General features: G+C 37.1%; 1 protein-coding gene and 1 non-coding gene across 4 annotated transcripts in view; one reads left to right on the top strand and one right to left on the bottom strand.

Annotated features, from left to right (window-relative positions):
• The window catches only part of PIBF1 (progesterone immunomodulatory binding factor 1), a 231,424-nt gene that overhangs the window by 187,088 nt on the left and 26,428 nt on the right, over positions 1-17,908 (bottom strand). The gene's annotated exons all lie outside the window — the stretch shown is intronic.
• Positions 16,400-16,472, top strand: TRNAG-UCC. The gene has a single exon. It is a non-coding gene; the product is annotated as a tRNA-Gly (tRNA).

Here is a 17,908-nt window from a genome sequence, read left to right as displayed (position 1 = left end):
TCTGTCAGGCAGTTTCAACAAAAAGACAGGGAGGAAGCAGAGAACACTGACAAGAGAAAGAACACCAACAAGAGAAAGAAAACCAAAAAGAGAAAGAATACTGACAAGAGAAAGAAAACTTTAAGGCTAAGGCTAAAGATAGTCAAAGCTATGATTTTTCCAGTAGTCACGTACAGATGTGAGAGTTGGACCATAAAGAAGGCTGGCACCGAAGAATTGATGCTTTTGAATTACAGTGTTGGAGAAGACTTTTGAGAGTCCCTTTGAGATTACCTTGGACTACAAGGAGATCAAATCAGTCAATCCTAAAGGAAATCTGTCCCGAATATTCACTGGAAGACCTGATGTTGAAGCTTCAACACTTTGGCCACCTGATGCAAAGAGCTGATTCATTGGAAAAGACCCTGATGCTGGGAAAGCTAGAAGGCAGGAAGAGAAGGGGACAACAGAGCAAGATGGTTGGATGGCATCACCAACACAATGGACATGAATTTGAGCAAGTTTCGGGAGATGGTGAAGGACAGGCAAGCCTGGCATGCTGCAGTCCATGGGGTCCCAAAGAGTTGGACATGACTGAGCAACTAAACAACAACAAAAATTGGAAAAGAAGGAGCAAAACAGGATATTAAATTGACTGAATTCAAAGAAGTAAAAAACTTAATTTTTTCAAACGTAAAAAAGAAAACAAAATTTCCAATCACCAACACTTTCTAACAGAAAATGTCTAAATAAAAAGTAAACAGGTTAGGTTAACAGCAAGTCTCAGTGTCCTCTTTCAATAAAGAAAAAAAAAATACAAAAAACTGCACAGGGATATCAAGGACAAACCAAGTCACTGAGAAGATTTCAGTTTGCAGGTCTCCTCTGTATCTAGAATGGAACTGATTTTGATTGCTGGGCTTAACGTCATTTTTTTCCATCTCCTAAATTATTCATAATAGGAAATAATACAAGGCTACCGCTAGCCTGAAAATAAGTCTGTTATTGTAGCTGCATGTTCCTTGCCTTGTCTATAACCCTTGGTTTTCTACACACCCACTCTGAAGCTCCTTGAAGTCCTGTTGGATCTCTGGTTATACCCAGGAACCTCACACAGTAGTTACACTGGAAATGCTTGCAGAGTCAACTAACGTTGATATAAAGGGACTACGCAGCACTAGCATTTAAGACAACAAGCTCAAAATGTAGAAAAAGTGACTTTAACAATTTAGGATTAATAAATGGGTTTTCCAACTGAAACGAAAATTATCATCTGAAAAAAACCCCTCAGTTGAAACAATGATATTAATGCAATGTATATAAACCCATATTTTCTCAAAGATTTTGAGAAAAGGTGCATGAAAGGAGCTTCCATTTCTTAGTCTGGATGGTGGTTAAACATGTATTCTTCATGTAAAATGTCAGCTACAATTTCTTTATTAATTGCTTTATTAAAGAAAAAATTTTTAAAGCTTTAAAAAAGTAAAGCAAGAGACTTCAACCAAGAAAACGTTAACTGGGGAGAAGTTCTGCAGGGATGCTGGTCTTAGGAATGGAAAGGGAGACATGCATGTGAGCGTCACAGCGGAAGGGAAGAGGGCAGAGAGCAATGGAAGAAAGACTGTTTTTCACTCTATGTGTTTCTCTGCTGTTCGATATAAAAACAAAAAAAATTATGTTACACGGTGTTTTGGCAAAGTTATCAACTATTAGACCTTTAAATAAAGTCTTTATTTCCAAACAACAGCAGCTGAGCAGGATACAATTACAGAATTTCAGAGATGAAAGAAACACGAGATAACACAAGAAATAAGAATCTTATTTCCAAGATAAGAACACTAAGGCCTGAAGGGGTTAAATGTTTTTGTCCTGGATTCCAGATTGAGCAGAGATAGGGCTAGAATTCAGGTTCTTGAATTCATAAATAGTTCATTCCTTTCTTAACTTCAAGTTCCTGATTTTTACAGATTCTATCCGTGGAACCTATAAAACGATTGACTGGAAGTTAATATTATCTACTGCCCAAATCCAGGCTGTTAAAAAAAAAACAACTTTAACTGCAAATTTTACAGGTTAAAATATGGCACATGCATAATTCATAGTTAACTTTAGATTCCCTTCCTTGAAAATAATTACTACAATTATTCCTTAAAACATATTATAAAAATCATAACAAGATAACATTGAATAAATGTTTTCCACAAAAATAAAAATGTATTCAAAGATTCAATTAAATAGGCATATTTTAAACAATTAGCAGCTGCATAAACCCAAAGGCAATTACTTTAGATACAATTTCTAAGCATCATTTAAATCTTTTGTCTCTCACACCACAGATACTGAGAAAAGAATGGTAACCTACAAGTCAAAATAAATCTTTAATAAATGAAGTGATCTCTTGCCTGGGGAGAAATAGAGCAGCTAAGAGAAGTAGAAATGAAATTAGCTATTCTGAGAACATGAGAATTCACTCCTCAGAACTCTTACAAGTTTCACATTGCCTATAACCTACTCCCAGCAAGTAAATATTGAAAAGAACAAGAAACCTAATTAATCTTGATTGTTAAAGACTGTTCCTTTAAGAAACAACCATCTGTTTGCTGCCAGAGACTACTACTTGTTGTTAAGATCCTCAAGAAATACAATCTTTTTCAAAAAAATTTAGACTTCTTCTTTAAAGTGTTGGCGGGGCGGGGGTGGGGGGGCGAGACAAAACTGAATATAAAAAGTAAGCTAAAAAGAACATGAAAATTTCAATATATGACATGATAATTTTCAATATCTTTTCAATAAATGTAAGCTCAAACAAAAGTTTAAGCTTTTCTAAAGGGAAAAATTGGGGCTTCCATGGGAGTTCACTGGTAAAGAATCTGCCTGCCAATGCAGGAAACCCAAGATATGTGGGTTTGATACCTGGGTCGGGAAGATACCCTGTAGTAGGAAATGGCAAACCACTCCAGTATTCTTGCCTGGAAAATTCCATAAACAGAGGAGCCTGGCAGGCTACAGTCCATGGAGTCACTAAGAATTATTTATATAAATTTTTTTGTGCACATTTAAACTGTGGAAGTATTTAAAATAACTATGACAATTTACTAGTAAAGCAAAGGTGACTTTCTTTTGCCATTAATAAGTCACCTGTTGTTGCATCATACATCCTAACTTGCTCAGACATAACTGAGCAACTGATACATACTGTGGAACTATCATACATACTAGTTAAAGAGAAGGAAATTTCATATTTTTGATCTCTTTCCTCCCTCTCTTCTCTTTGATATACCATCTGCATCCTCAGGTGACTCACGTTAAATAACATGCATTTTCCCCTCTTCTTCTCCATATTCATATACTCATGAAAACAACACAAATGGGAAGACAGGTACCTTGGGTAAATCCTAAAATAACTGATATTCTCCAATTCTTTCTTGTCAACAACTCCAGAAAATTCCAGTGTGCACTGTATATTGTTTATGTAACCATTTTCTTGTTGTTTTATTGACTGGAATTTATTGTTTCCTGTCCCTCCTTTCCCCTTCCAGCACCTGCTGCAGGAAACCTCCCTGTGCATAGTCTTACATGTTAGTATTTTACTCCATGGGACAAGGTTCGAGCACCACTGGATTGTTGCGCTGAGGAGTGCTTCTTTTTCATTTTAACTGATGTTGCCAGATGTCTTTCCAAGAGACTACAGCAGTTCACTTTTCACCAGCAATGTTTGTATCTTTTCTCTTATACCTACATAGATATTAGACCTTTTCCATTTTTGCCAACCTGAGTTCTCATTGTTATTTTAATTGTATAATATTTCCCAAAATGCTAGTTAGTTTGAGCACCTGGACATCTGGATCTGCACTTTCTGTGAAATATCTATTTATAGTCTTTCTCCATTTTTCTATTGGGTTGTCTTTTTCATGTTAATTTCTAAGAGCTTTAAACAGTACTGATACTAACTTTGGATCATCTACATTCCAATTTTTGTACCAAATGTGTCCTTTAAATATTAGACTTTGCCTGTGGCTTCCTTTTTGCTTTTTTCTCTTAAAGCTTTTTGTTTCTCTGTCTTGGCTAAGACTACTCCAAGCTTTAGAAGAGCACTGTCCAATAGAACTTTCTGCAATGATGACAATGTTCTACATCTGTACCATTCAATAGGCTAGTCACTAACCACCTGTGGCTAGTAAAACTGAGAACATGAATTTTAATTAAATAGCCTCAAGTGGCGTGACCACTATGTTGGACAACTCAGTCCAAAACTTAGCTACTCATAGTTCAATCCATGAAGGGGCACAGGCTGGGAGGCATCCTAACAACGAACAGTCTCAGGCCCCGACTCAGAACTACTCTGTCAGTTTTCATTTTAACAGGATCCCCAGGTGACTTGTATTTACATTAGAGTTTGAGAAGTACTGCTAATAATCATATAAATTAGGAATTTTTGAGACTCTTCTGTGCCCTGGACTCCACTGGCAATCTGGTGAGAATTGTGAATCCCTTCGGAGACTGAAGTTTCTAAAATCAAAAATTAAAATAATGCAGAATTACAAAGGAAACAAATTATAGCTGACCCTTGAATAACTAACAGGTTTGAACTGTGCAGGTCCACTTACACGACGATATTTTTCAATAATGAAATGCTACAGTACTACACGATCTGTGGTTGGTTGAATCCATAAACACAGAACTACTTAATTCTGTGTCCAAACACACGTAGGGAGGGCTGACTAGAAGGTCTCTGCAGATTTTCAACTGTGCAGAGGGTCAGCACCCCATGTCATTCAAGTATTAATTGCATACTGCAGTAAAACTACTGAAATATTTTTTTAAAGTTATACATGTTCTTTTGAAAAACTGAGTCTTTTTATTGTCTTTTTAAAAAAAGACTTTTTGGCTGTGCTGGGTTGTTGTTGCTGCACTTAGGCTTTCCCTGGTTGCAGGCTGAGCTGCTCTGTGGCACTTAGGATCTTAATCAAACCGGAGGCCCTTGCACTGCAAGGCAGATTCTTAACCACTGGATCACTGGGGAAGCCCGACATATGACCTTTTTTCCCTTACTGCATTAAGATAAGATCTAGTGAGGAGTCTAACAACTACACTAGGGTTGGAATAGTGATGAGCCTAATCTCTAAAGATACTTGTGGTAACTACACTGTGATAGGAAAATACCTGAATTCTAATGCTGACAGAGCTCTAGGCAGTGACAAACCTACTGTGGCATTTATAACCAAAGCTCTAAATTTCGGTGAGAAGTGAAAATAATGCTTTTCCCATTCCACCTAGAGGCACGTGGACCCTGAGCTAAGAACTGGCATGATTGTTGAAGTAATGGCCTAAGTTTCCTTTGAAAAATTTTAATCCAACTAGAATTAATACATATATATAGTATAAAATGTGACGATCAACTTTTCTTTTAACAGATGAGTATCATCCACTTGTGCTAGGACCCTTATACTAAAAAACATTCTTTCTCAACTGAATTGAACTATGGGTATTGTGGTAAATCAGTTCAGTTCAGTCACTCAGTCGTATCTGACTCTTTGCAACCCCATGGACTGTAGCACACTAGGCTTCCCTGTCCATTACCAACTCCCGGAGCTTACTCAAACTCATGTTCATCAAGTCGGTGATGCCATCCAACCATCTTATCCTGTCGTCCCCTTTTCCTTCTGCCTTCAATCTTTCCCAGGATCTGGGTCTTTTCCAATGAGTTAGTTCTTCACATCAGGTGGCCAAAGTATTGGAGTTTCAGCTTCAGCATCAGTCCTTCCAATGAATATTCAGGACTGATCTCCTTTAGGATGGACTGGTTAGATCTCCTTGCAGTCCAGGGGACTCTCAAGAGTCTTCTCCAACACCACAGTTCAAAAGCATCAATTCTTCGGCACTCAGCTGTCTTTACAGGACAACTCTCACATCCATACATGACTACTGGAAAAACCATAGCTTTGACTAGACAGACGTTTGTTGCCAAATATTGTAGTAAATAATTAGATCTATTTCTATATTTTGCTCTACTGATATCTGTTTCTATGTCAATATTACATTTAGTTTTGAAGTATAAAGTGGGATCTTGGTAGGAGTAGCATCTCAGCGTCCCCTTCCTTTCACATTTTTTCCACCACATTTTTCTTGGCGATTCCAGAACACTTTTTCATATAAGCTAAAATCATTTATCCAAGCCCAATCCTTGGACAGAATTATCTGTCTTCCACCAAAAAAATCAAACACAGAAAATCAGAAAATTCTTGGGATACAGAATAACTGAATTTAATTGATACATTAACATGGAAAAAAAATGCTACTTTTATGACTTTTTCTCCTAAGATATGGTGCTTCCAGGTTCAACAATACAATTTAATAGTCCTCTTCATATAAGCCTACTATCTGTATCATGAGTTATTTTCCCCCAAGTACATCTCTACCAGTTATTTCTCTAAACCTAAAGAAATGCTATTGATCACTTATACATTTCTGCATTAAATTTAGGTGGTTTCTAACAGAAAAAAAATTTAATCTCCTTTCAAAAGTTTACATGGAGAGTTTTTCCTTCTTAGTGCATCTGCTAGGGCCCTCCAAGACCACATTAGATAATAATAAACAACCCAAGTCTGTGTCTAGTTACTGATTTTTACAGAAAAAGTTCCATAGGATAAAGTATTTCGCTAACATTTTTTTAAAGTAAATACTTAGTCTCCTTGTTAGGAATGTTCACTGAATTTTATCATCTTTTCTCATATAATGATACAATTAAATGGTTATTCTTCTTTAACTTGCTGATGCAACAGTTTATCCTTTCTGTCCTAAAATATAATGTATTAGACATAAAGCACTATTCTTTGGATAAAATGCTAGAATTCATTTTTGAGCATTTAGAATTTCTGCAACTTTAGTTGTAAGTAAAAATGGCTGATGGATTTGTTTTGTACTATCTTTCTCAGAGCTTTCCATCTTTTTCAGTACTAGTTTGGTGTAGTTTAATTATGGGCCTCCTGGCTGACAGAATGGTAAAGAATCCGTCTGCCAGTGCAGGAGATGTGGGTTTGATCCCTGGGTAGGGAAGATCCCCTAGAGAAGGAAATGGCAACCCACTACAGTACTCTTGCCTGGGAAATCCTACGGACAGAGGAGCCTGGCAGGCTGTAGTCCATGGGGTTGCAAACAGTCAGATACAACTTAGCAACTAAACGACAACTGTTTAATCAACTGGAATCAGCTATCCTTACAGAAATCAACTGCCCCTACCAGGGCAATATATTTGTGAACCTGGAGTGCGTGCCCTAAGTCACTTCAGTCATGTCCATCTCTTCATGATCCTATAGACTGTAGCCTGCCAGGCTTCTCTGTCTACAGGATTCTCAGGCAAGAAGACTGCAGTGGGTTGCCAAGCCTTTCTCCAGGGGTTCTTCCGGATCCAGGGATTGAATCTGCATCTTTTATGTTTCCTGCACTGGCAGGCAGGTTCCTTACTGCCAGTGCCACCTGGGAAGTCTGGCGAATCTGGTAACTTCATCAATAATATACCTTTACTTACTATTTCCCTTGGACTGCAAGGAGATCAAACCAGTCAGTCCTAAAGGAAATCAACCCTGAACATTCGTCGGAAGGACAGATGCTGAAGCTGAAGCTCCAACTTTGGCCACCTGATGCAAAGAGCCGACTCACTGGAAAAGTCCCTGATGCTGGGAAAGACTAAGGGCAGGAGGAGAAGTGGGCAACAGAAGATGAGATGGCTGGATGGCATCAGTGACTCAATGGACATGAGTTTGAGCAAACTCAGGGAGATGGTGAAGGAAGGGGAAGCCTGGCGTGCTGTAATCCACGGGGTCGCAAAGCATCAGACACGACTAGTGACTGAAGAATTCACTGTGTAATACCTCTGTGGTAATTCTTCTCTTCAAGTTCTCCACTTTAACTTATTGTGGTAATCTACATTTTGTTGGGACATTTCTTTCAGTTTTTAAGACTGTAACCACAGAGCTACATGCAATATTAATTAATGTCCAATAATCCCAAACTCCTTATTTTACTGTTTTCTTTCTAAAATTGACTACTATATGCTTTTATTTTTCATCCTTCTCTTTAATTATAAAGGTAATTTAAGGCTACAGATTTTCCTTTGGCATAGCTTTAAATAAATCTAAAAGATTTTGATGTAAAATGTTCTTGTTTTCATATTTTTATTTACTCTATGATCTAAAAAGTGTTTTTCTTATTTATTACTTTTGACCTAAAAAAAAGTTTCTTAATTTCCAAATTTATTTCCAGTCCCCTTTAAATGACCACTACTAACTTAAAATAAAAATAGGAACTATTAAATCTGTCCTTAACATTTAAATCTTTTACTATTTAGCCAAGTATATACATGATAGTTTTGTAAACTTTTCATAGAATTTAATTAATTAATTAATTTACTGGCCACCCTGTGTAGCTTATGGGATCTTAAATCCCCTAGGAGGAATTAAACCTTAAGCACTGGACAGCCAGGGAATTCCCTTCATTGACATTAAAAAAAAAAAAAAATTATCCCCTGGCCAAGGAATTTTAAACTCTATTATAACAACTAAATCAGAATTATTGATTGCCTCATTTCTTCTAGCCCTGACTCATTTTTATGTCTATAGGATATATTCAATTCAGAAGGAAGTACATTATAAACTTTACTATCATTATTACACTTTTATTAATTTCTCCTTGTTTTTCTAAAACCCTTCTCTTTAATTATGTTTCTTGATTGTTGTTGTTTAGTTGTTAAGTCTGTCTGACTCTTTGCAACCCATGAACTGCAGTAGTCTAGGTTTTCCTATCCTTTACTATCCCACAGGATTTGCTCAAACTCATGTCCATTGAGTCAATGATACCATCCAACCATCTCATCCTCTGATACGGAGAAGTTTATAGCCAAAGTACTGGATCTTTAGCATCAACATTAGTCCTTCCAATGAATATTTCAGGGCTGATTTCCTTCAGGATTGACTGGTTTGATCTGTTTGCAGTCCAAGGGACTCTCAAGAGTCTTCTCCAGCAACACAGTTCAAAAGCATCAATTCTTTGGTGCTAACCTTCTTTATGGTCCAGCTCTCACATCCATACATGACTACTAGAAAAACTATAGCTTTGACTGTACAGACATCTGTCGGCAAAGGGATGTCTCTGCTCTTTAATATCTTGTCTAGGTTTGCCATAGCTTTCCTTCCAAGGGGCAAGCACCTTTTAATTTCATGGCTGCAGTCACTGTCCACAGTGATTTTGGAGCCCAAGAAAATAAAATCCGTCACTGCTTCTACTTTTTACCCTTCTGTTTGCCATGAAATGCGGGGACTGGATGCCATGATCTTAGTTTTTTGAATGCTGAGTTTTAAGCCAGCTTTTTCATTCTCCTCTTTCAACCCTCATCAAGAGGCTCTTTAGGTTCTCTTTACTTTCTGCTATTAAGTGGTATTATCTGCATATTTGAAGTTGTTGATATTTCTCCCAGCAATCTTGATTCTAATTTGTGAGTCATCCATCCTGGATGACATTTCTCATGACATATCCTGTATGTAAGTTAAACAAGCAGAGTGACAATAGTCAGGCTTATTGTACTCCTTTCCCAATTTTGAACCAGTCCATTGTTCCATATTCTAATTGTTGCTTCTTGACCTACATACAGATTTCTTAGAAGATAGGTAAGGTGGTTTGGTATTCCCATCTCTTTAAGAATTTTTCAAAATTTGTTATGATCTACACAGTTCAACAGTGGAAACAGTGTTAGACTTTATTTTGGGGGGCTCCAAAATCACTGCAGATGGTGATTGCAGCCATGAAATTAAAAGATGCTTACTCCTTAAAAGGAAAGTTATGACCAATCTAGACAGCATATTAAAAAGCAGAAACATTACTTTGCCAACAAAGGTCCGTCTAGTCAAGGCTATGGTTTTTCCAGTGGTCATGTATGGATGTGAGAATTGGAGTATAAAGAAAGCTGAGCACTGAAGAATTGATGCTTTTGAACTATGGTGTTGGAGAAGACTCTTGAGAGTCCCTTGGACTGCAAGGAGATCCAACCAGTCCATCCTAAAGGAGATCAGTCCTGCGTGTTTATTGGAAGGACTGATGTTGAAGCTGAAACTCCAAAACTTTGGCCACCTGATGTGAAGAGCTGACTCATTGGAAAAGACCCTGATGCTGAGAAAGATTGAGGGCAGGAGGAGAAGGGGATGACAGAGGATGAGATGGTTGGATGGCATCACTGACTCAACGGACATGGGTTTGGGTGGACTCCGGGAGTTGGTGAAGGACAGGGAGGCCTGGTGTGCTGAGGTTCATGGGGTCGCAAAGAGTCGGACATGACTCAGCGACTGAACTGAACTGAACTGAACACAGTTAAAGGCTTTAACGTAGTCAATGAAGCAGAACTAGATGTAACTCTTTAAAAATCTGTTTCCTCTCAGAGCTACATACAAAATCAGATGAAGGAGGCTTCTCCCTGATGACATCCTATTTTAAATTGCTTTCATTAAAAGCAATAGCTTTAAATAGCTATTCATAAATAACTTTTCCATGAACTTTCCCCTCTCATGAACTTTTGTCTGTAAGTCATTTATATTACTTGCAAAAAAATACAACAGGTTTATAAACAAGCAACAACTTTTAGATACACAGGTAAGATATGAGCTTTAGAAACTCCAAAGTAGTAATACTACAGCAAATTAGATTCTGGGGTCTTATAAATACATTAAAAATACATTAGAAATATTAATTATATTGAAACGTAATGGCAGTAATAATACATAAAAATTTAAATGTAATTAAGAATATAAAGTGTTTTTGTAACTCAATAAGAAAAGCAGAAACATTACTTTGCCAACAAAGGTCTGTCTAGTCAAGGCTATGGTTTTTCCAGTAGTCATGTATGGATGTAAGAGTTGGACTGTGAAGAAACCTAAGTGCCTAAGAATTGATGCTTTTGGACTGCAGTGTTGGAGAAGACTCTTGGGAGACCCTTGGACTGCAAGAAGATCCAACCAGTTCATCCTAAAGCAGATCAGTCCTGGGTGTCCATTGGAAGTACTGATGTTGAAGCAGAAACTCCAATACTTTGGCCACCTGACGCAGAGTTGAATCATTGGAAAAGACCCTAATGCTGGGAAGGATTGGGGGCAGGAGGAAAAGGGGACAACAGAGGATGAGGACAACAGAGGATGGCATCACCAACTCGATAGATATGGGTTTGGGTAGACTCCAGGAGCTGGTGATGGACAGGGAGGCCTGGCATGCTGCGATTCATGGGGCCGCAGAGAGTTGGACATGACTGAGCGACTGAACTGAACTGAATGAATTTGTCAAACACTCTAAAATAATTATAACTGATGAGTATCATCATAGCATGTATCTAACAAGGGAATTTTAAATTCATCTTTGGGCAGGATAAAAAAGAAACTTCAGAAAACAAACAAAATAATCCCTGAAATGAAAAAAAACCTGAATCACAAGTATGTGTCATTAATGAAATGCTTCATTTTCATTCAAATAAAGACAGGATTATTCAGGTATGAATACTTAAGATGAGCCTCAAGGTAATCTTGTAGAAGTTTTCTCAACAAATGTAACTATGTTTCCTAAACAAGGAAGTTCGCGTGAACAAAACACTTTTGCTTCCTAGTTACCAAAGCTCTCATAAGAGAAAAATATTGCATAATTTCCTTATGAAACTTTGGACTTCCCTGGTGGTTCAGTGGTAAAGAATCCGGCTGCCAATGCAGGAGATGTGGGTTCGATCCCTGGTCTGGGAAGATCCCCTGGAGAAGGAAATGGCAACCCACTCCAGTATTCTTGCCTGGGAAATCCCATGGACAGAGGAACCTGGAGGGCTATGGTCCATGGGATAGCTAGAGATTCAGACACAAGTTTGGGACTAAACAACAACATGAAACTTAATGTCATTGCACACAGACTCTTTAATGCCTTATTAGTATTAACATTTATTTCTTTTGAAATGAAAGAAGCATGCTGAAAATAACTCTACAATAGCATAACAGCTGCAAATAGCTTAACTACATGCACTAGACCAGAATTCTGACCTGTTACAAAGAGATTTCATAAATAGAAAAAAGAAGTACAGCACTTATGAAACACTAAGTACTATATACAAGTTCATGTACGTAACAGCTCAAAATATGCTATAATTAGACTATGTTACTGACCCTTAAAGACTCTAAACTTGAAATAAAAGATGAGCCTTAGTTTCCAGTGTTAGTATCTACAATAGATATTATTTCCAAATAACAAAAGATGTAGAAAAAATTAATGAAAGAAAATTCAAGAAATCTACTAAAAGGTCAAAAAATCAGCTTCTATTACATTTCTAAATCAGTTTTTCACCTCATATATGCCATGCAGAATATATGAATAAAAGCATAACTAACTGTGTACTTATGGGGCTTTAACATCTTTGAATGTATCTGTTAGGTATAATTATGATATCAGGGTTAATAACTGAGACACCTTTGATCTGGCATATTATGCCAGAAAAGTTTGTTTCTTAAAATTCTATCTCCCAGTTATAGATCAACTTAATTTTATTAGGAAGACATAGTATTTGATTGGTTTAAGGAAACAGATATGAAATAAGAAATATAAAGGAAAATAAGGTAACACAGTAAAGCTTTGGCAATGACAGTATTTTTTGAGCAGCCCAAAACTGATTACAGAAATCAATGGATATATGCTGCCACCATGTGGTAAAGAAAATTAAGATCATTTTGGAAAAGACAAACTTAATCCCATAGTCTTACTAAAGTAGAAAGTTTGTTTCCTTAACTCCCAGTTACAAAACTCAGAGACATAACTAAAAAATATCTTAGTTTCTCTGAATACGCATGGGACTGTCATGATCCTGTCACTTTTGAGGCATTTATGTTTGTCAATTGTTGCCTCCTCTTTTAAGTTTCTATTAATTTACTACTTGTTTTATGTTCTATTTTTTAAAGGTCAAAAAATCACATTCTACTACATTTCTTAATCAGTTTCTCATCTCATACCTGTGGGTTTTCCCAACAGTCATGTATGGATGTGAGAGTTTCTTTATAGAAAGCTGAGTGCCGAAAAACTGATGCTTTTGAAGTGCAGTGTTGGAGAAGCCTCTTGAGAGTCTCTTGGACTGCAAGAAGATCCAACCAGTGAATCTTAGAGGAGATCACTCCTGAATATTCACTGGAAAGACTGATTCTGAAGCTGAAACTCCAACACTTTTGCCACCTGATGTGAAGAACTGACTCATTGGAAAAGACCCTGATGCTGGGAAACATTGAAGGCGGGAGGAGAAGGGGACAACAGAGGATGAGATGGTTGGATGGCATCACCGACTCAATGGACACGAGCTTGAGGAAGCTCTGGGAGTTGGTGATGGACAGGGAAGCCTCGCGGGCTGCAGTCCATGGGGTCACAACGAGTTGGACACAACTGAGTGACTGAACTAAACTGTTCTATGAAATAATACTACCTTCTTGTATTTGTCCTGAGTTTATCCTCTTGCAAGTCAATCCTCACCTTATGTGATTTCATGATTTTGTGATTTCTATGAACTTCAATTACATTTTCCCCAGCTGTTGGGGTTCATTTGACCTACCTTAATCTCTGTATGTCCTCAGATAGTAAACTCGGTTGCCCAAATACCAGAGTTTAGTTTCTAAACTCTGAACTTTATAGCTATATAAGGAATTCAATAATTATTAATAAATAAGATGTGCAAACAACCAAAGTCACAATGTCCAAAATTGTACATTTTGTTCAAGGTCTAGTGATATATTTTATTTTACTTTTAATATTTCCCTTAATAATGCCTATGAGAAACCTAGATAGCATATTAAAAAGCAAAGACATCACTTTGTCAAGAAAAGTCTGTATAGTTAAAGCTACGGTTTTTCCAGTAGTCATGTACAGATGTGAGAGTTGGACCATAAAGAAGGCTAAGTGCTGAAGAATTGATGCTTTCGAATTGTGGTACTTGAGAGTCCTTTGGACTGCAAGGAAATCAAACTAGTCAATCCTAAAGGAGATCAACCCTGAATATTCACTGGAAGGACTGATACTGAAGCTGAAGCTCTAGTACTTCGACCACCTGATGCAAAGAGCTGTCTCACTGGAAAAGACCTGATGCTGGGAAAGACTGCAAAAGGAGAAGAGGACGGCAGATGATAAGATGGTTAGACAGCATCACACTCAATGGACGTGAACGTGAGCAAACTCTGGGAGACAGTGAAGGATAGGGAAGCCTGGTGTGCTGCGGTCCATGGGTCACAAAGAGCTGGACACTACTTAGCGACGGGACAACAACAAATAATGCCTCATGAGTCATCACTCCTGTCAGTACAAAGTTAAAAATGTTGAGAGAAAGACTCTCTAACAAAGCCAAGGTTCTTTTTAGAGAAAACGGTGGGTTTCAAAGCCAAATTTTTCACATGCACAGAATGTATTTTCTTTTTCTTCACCTGTGTTTCAGACAAAATTGTAAGGTGGTTCCATTTCTGGTGATGAATCTATAAGTTCCCATTTGACCAACCCTACTGGCAATACAATCTCAAATTCTGGCAAAATATAAAACAACCACCTGAACGCACAAGAAAGTGACCCAAACCAGGCAGATTCTGGAGGGATAGAATCTACAAGAGGAAGAATGGAACAGCACTGGGTGAATTTCCTGGTGTCTCTTTAAAAAAAAAAAAGCCTTTTAGCTGGAAGGCAGAGCTACCATATGCCAAGTAAGATGACAAATGTATAAGAGAAAATCCTTCATCTTTTTAGCTTGAAGAACCAGAAAACAGAGTATGGGTAACTCAGATGCTCTAAAGTGAGGAGGGAATTCTAGAGACAGAGAAAGGGAACTCTATTCTGTGGATAATCTCTGCCAAATATCTGGCTGACCTCTGAACAACATATATGTAGGACAGACTCAAGCAGTCCTACTTAGGCCAAAAAAAAAAAAACCTCAACTGAAATTTCACGTGCTGCCCAAGAGACATAGTATACAGCTTGAGCATAAATCAGTTAAATTCCTGCTACAACAAAAACATCAGTAACTGTCAAAATGCAGTCTATCCAACACAGCAGTGTTGTACTGTTAAGATCTACATTTACTCTATGATTTAAATAAACAATTTAAAAAGTTACTTGACCTTTGAAGAAACAGGAAAATGCGACCCATTCTTAAAAGAAATGACAATCAACAAAAACCAACTCTGAGGTGACCCAGATTTTGGAATTGGCACAGAAAGATTTTCAAATAGAGGTTTTAACTATTCTCAGTGGTATAAAGGAAAATATGCTCATAGTGAAAAAACAAATACCAGAGCAATAAAAACAATAATAAACAACAAATAGAAATCTAGAAGTAAAAAATATCACTCTTAAATTTTACCTAAGAAAAAACAAAAATGTATGTCCACACAAAGCCAACGTTCAAAAGTCTGGGGCAGCTTCACTTATAATGTGTTCAAAGTGGAAATAACTCAAATACCCATCAAGGGAGAATTAATATATCCATACAATTAAATATTCCCCAACAATATAAAGGAACTACTGATACATTAAAAAAAAAATCTGGCAATTTCTCATAAAATAAATATTACTGGTGGATGGACAGATTAAGGTAAGTATAAATTATCAGGCAGAAATTAGGTGTTCCCTGTAAAATTTTTTCTAGTTATCTATAGCTTGAAAACTTTCATAATAAAACAGAAAAAAATTATACTCTCTAGGGCTACTAATCAATTTTGAATGTGCTAATTTTGGGATCATAAGCTATGAGATATATAAAAGAAAACACATAGGTTATAATATTTACTTATCTTCTGAGATGGTCCTCCAATTTGCCTTACTGGTAACAGTATTCTACCCCTCAAAAACTTTGCTGTCTGTAAATTTGATAGTTTACTTTGTGCTTCCTTTCTAATATGTTTACTGTTTGTTTCCCTGCCCTCCTTTTAAAATATAATTTTCACAAGGCCAGAGATCTTTGTTTTATTCACTGAGGTACCCCACATACCTATAACAATGCTTGGCATATAACAGATGTACAGTGAATATTTATTGACTGAATTTTATTCTCATAATAATGACTATGTAAATGAGGGAGGTGTTACATATTCTCATCTGTATTTTTATCATGGGAACTGAAGGGAAGGGAAGAGAAGACTAAGTTCTTTATCCAAGATCATCACACCATCATCAAACTGCAGAGATGTAACTTAAACTAGTATCTCTGAATTCCCCAAATATCAAAGCAGTAAATAATTTAACAAACCACCTCAAAAAATAAACCTCCACAAAATAGTGTCAAACAAAATTTCTTTTAACGTTAAATATTAACACTGATTCACTATATCCTTATTAAAAAAAAGGTCCTTGCTGGTTTGACTTTTCATTTAAAATATTCAGTCTAGGGACTTCCTTGGTGGTCCAATGGTTAAGGCTCTGCACTTCCACTGCAGAGGGCTCAGGTTCGATTCCTGGTCAGGAAACTAAATCCCACTAAGATCCTACATGGCATAGCCAAAAAATAGAAATAAAAAATATAAACAAAATAAAAATATTCATTCTATGTTTTCTTTGTGTTGGGTAAGTTGGGTAAGGCCCTTTAGAGAGCAGAAAATCTAACTTTAAGGGTGGTTTCAATACAAAAGTAATTCCATTATGTTTAAACCATATTTTTTGAGTTTCTAAGACCTTTTATTATAGAGATAAGGCATTATTTAACTGTTTTTTCCGAATGTGATTCAATTTTCCCTTTATAGTATGAAATTCAGAAAGAGTTTTAAGACATAGGATTATACTTTTAGCTGAAAGGTGGTAAAACTTTAAGAAGCAAACTTATAGATGGAAAGGTTCAGTGATGGTTAATTTTTTATGTCAACTTGGTTAGACCATGGTACCCAAATATTTTGTCAAACATTATATTAGATGTTTCTGTGAAGACATTTTTTAAGCTGAGATTAACATTTAAACCAGTATACTTTGAGGACGGCAGTTTACCTCCCATATGGGCCTCATCCAATCAGTTAAGGCCTTAGTAAAATTGAGACTGAATAAGAAGGAATTTTGTCAGCAGACAGTCTTTGGACTCAAACTGCGACCTTCTCTTGAATTTCCAGGCTGCCAGCTTACGCCGTTAAGATTTTGGACTCGCCAAGCCTCTACAGGGGCTTCCCAGGTGGCGCTAGCAGTAAAGAACCTACCCGCCAATGCAGGAGATCTAAAAGACGTAGGTTTGATCCCTGGGTCTAGAAGATCCCCTGGAGGAGGGCGTGGCAACCAACTCCAGTACCCTTGCCTGGAGAATCCCATGGACAGAGGAGCCTGGTGGGCTGCAGTCCATAGCGGTGCAAAGAGTCAGACACGACTGAAGCGATTTAGCATACACGCACATAAGTTTGCACATAGTTTGCTACAACTATGTGAGCAAATTTCTTAAAATATATCTCTATCTATAAATATTTATTTATCCTGTTGGTTTTGTTTTTTCTGGAGAACCCGAACATGTTCACAAACAAAATTGCTTCTGTGTTTAAGAATTATTAGTGCACTAAAAACACTCAGGGACCCTATGAATGAAACCAGTGTTAATCATCTATGCTTTCATGTCAATAAAACACTAAAGGTATTAGTAAGGTTGAAACAAACTAAAATCTGGGATATAATGCCATTACTGACCCTTGAGTGTAGAGAGACTTGCTTTACCATACAGTAAAAATATGATAATTTTAGAGACTCAGGACTTTTTTCTGTGGGGGGGGGGGTCGAAGAGTCCTTTGTTCAGGAGAAATCACTTGTAGAATTCCCAAATGTCAAAAGTGATTTAAAAAAGAGGTGGTTTGATAGAAACGAGGATAGAAAGCTCTTCCAGACTCCCTCTAAAATACAAAAAGTCCTTGATGGATGCTGAGGTACCATAAAGTGT

Source organism: Oryx dammah, unplaced genomic scaffold (assembly GCF_014754425.2).
Source record: "Oryx dammah isolate SB20612 unplaced genomic scaffold, SCBI_Odam_1.1 HiC_scaffold_24, whole genome shotgun sequence".
NCBI classification, from domain to species: Eukaryota; Metazoa; Chordata; class Mammalia; order Artiodactyla; family Bovidae; genus Oryx; species Oryx dammah.
Note: the sequence above shows the minus strand (reverse complement) of the source record. Positions and strands in the feature narration are given on the sequence as shown.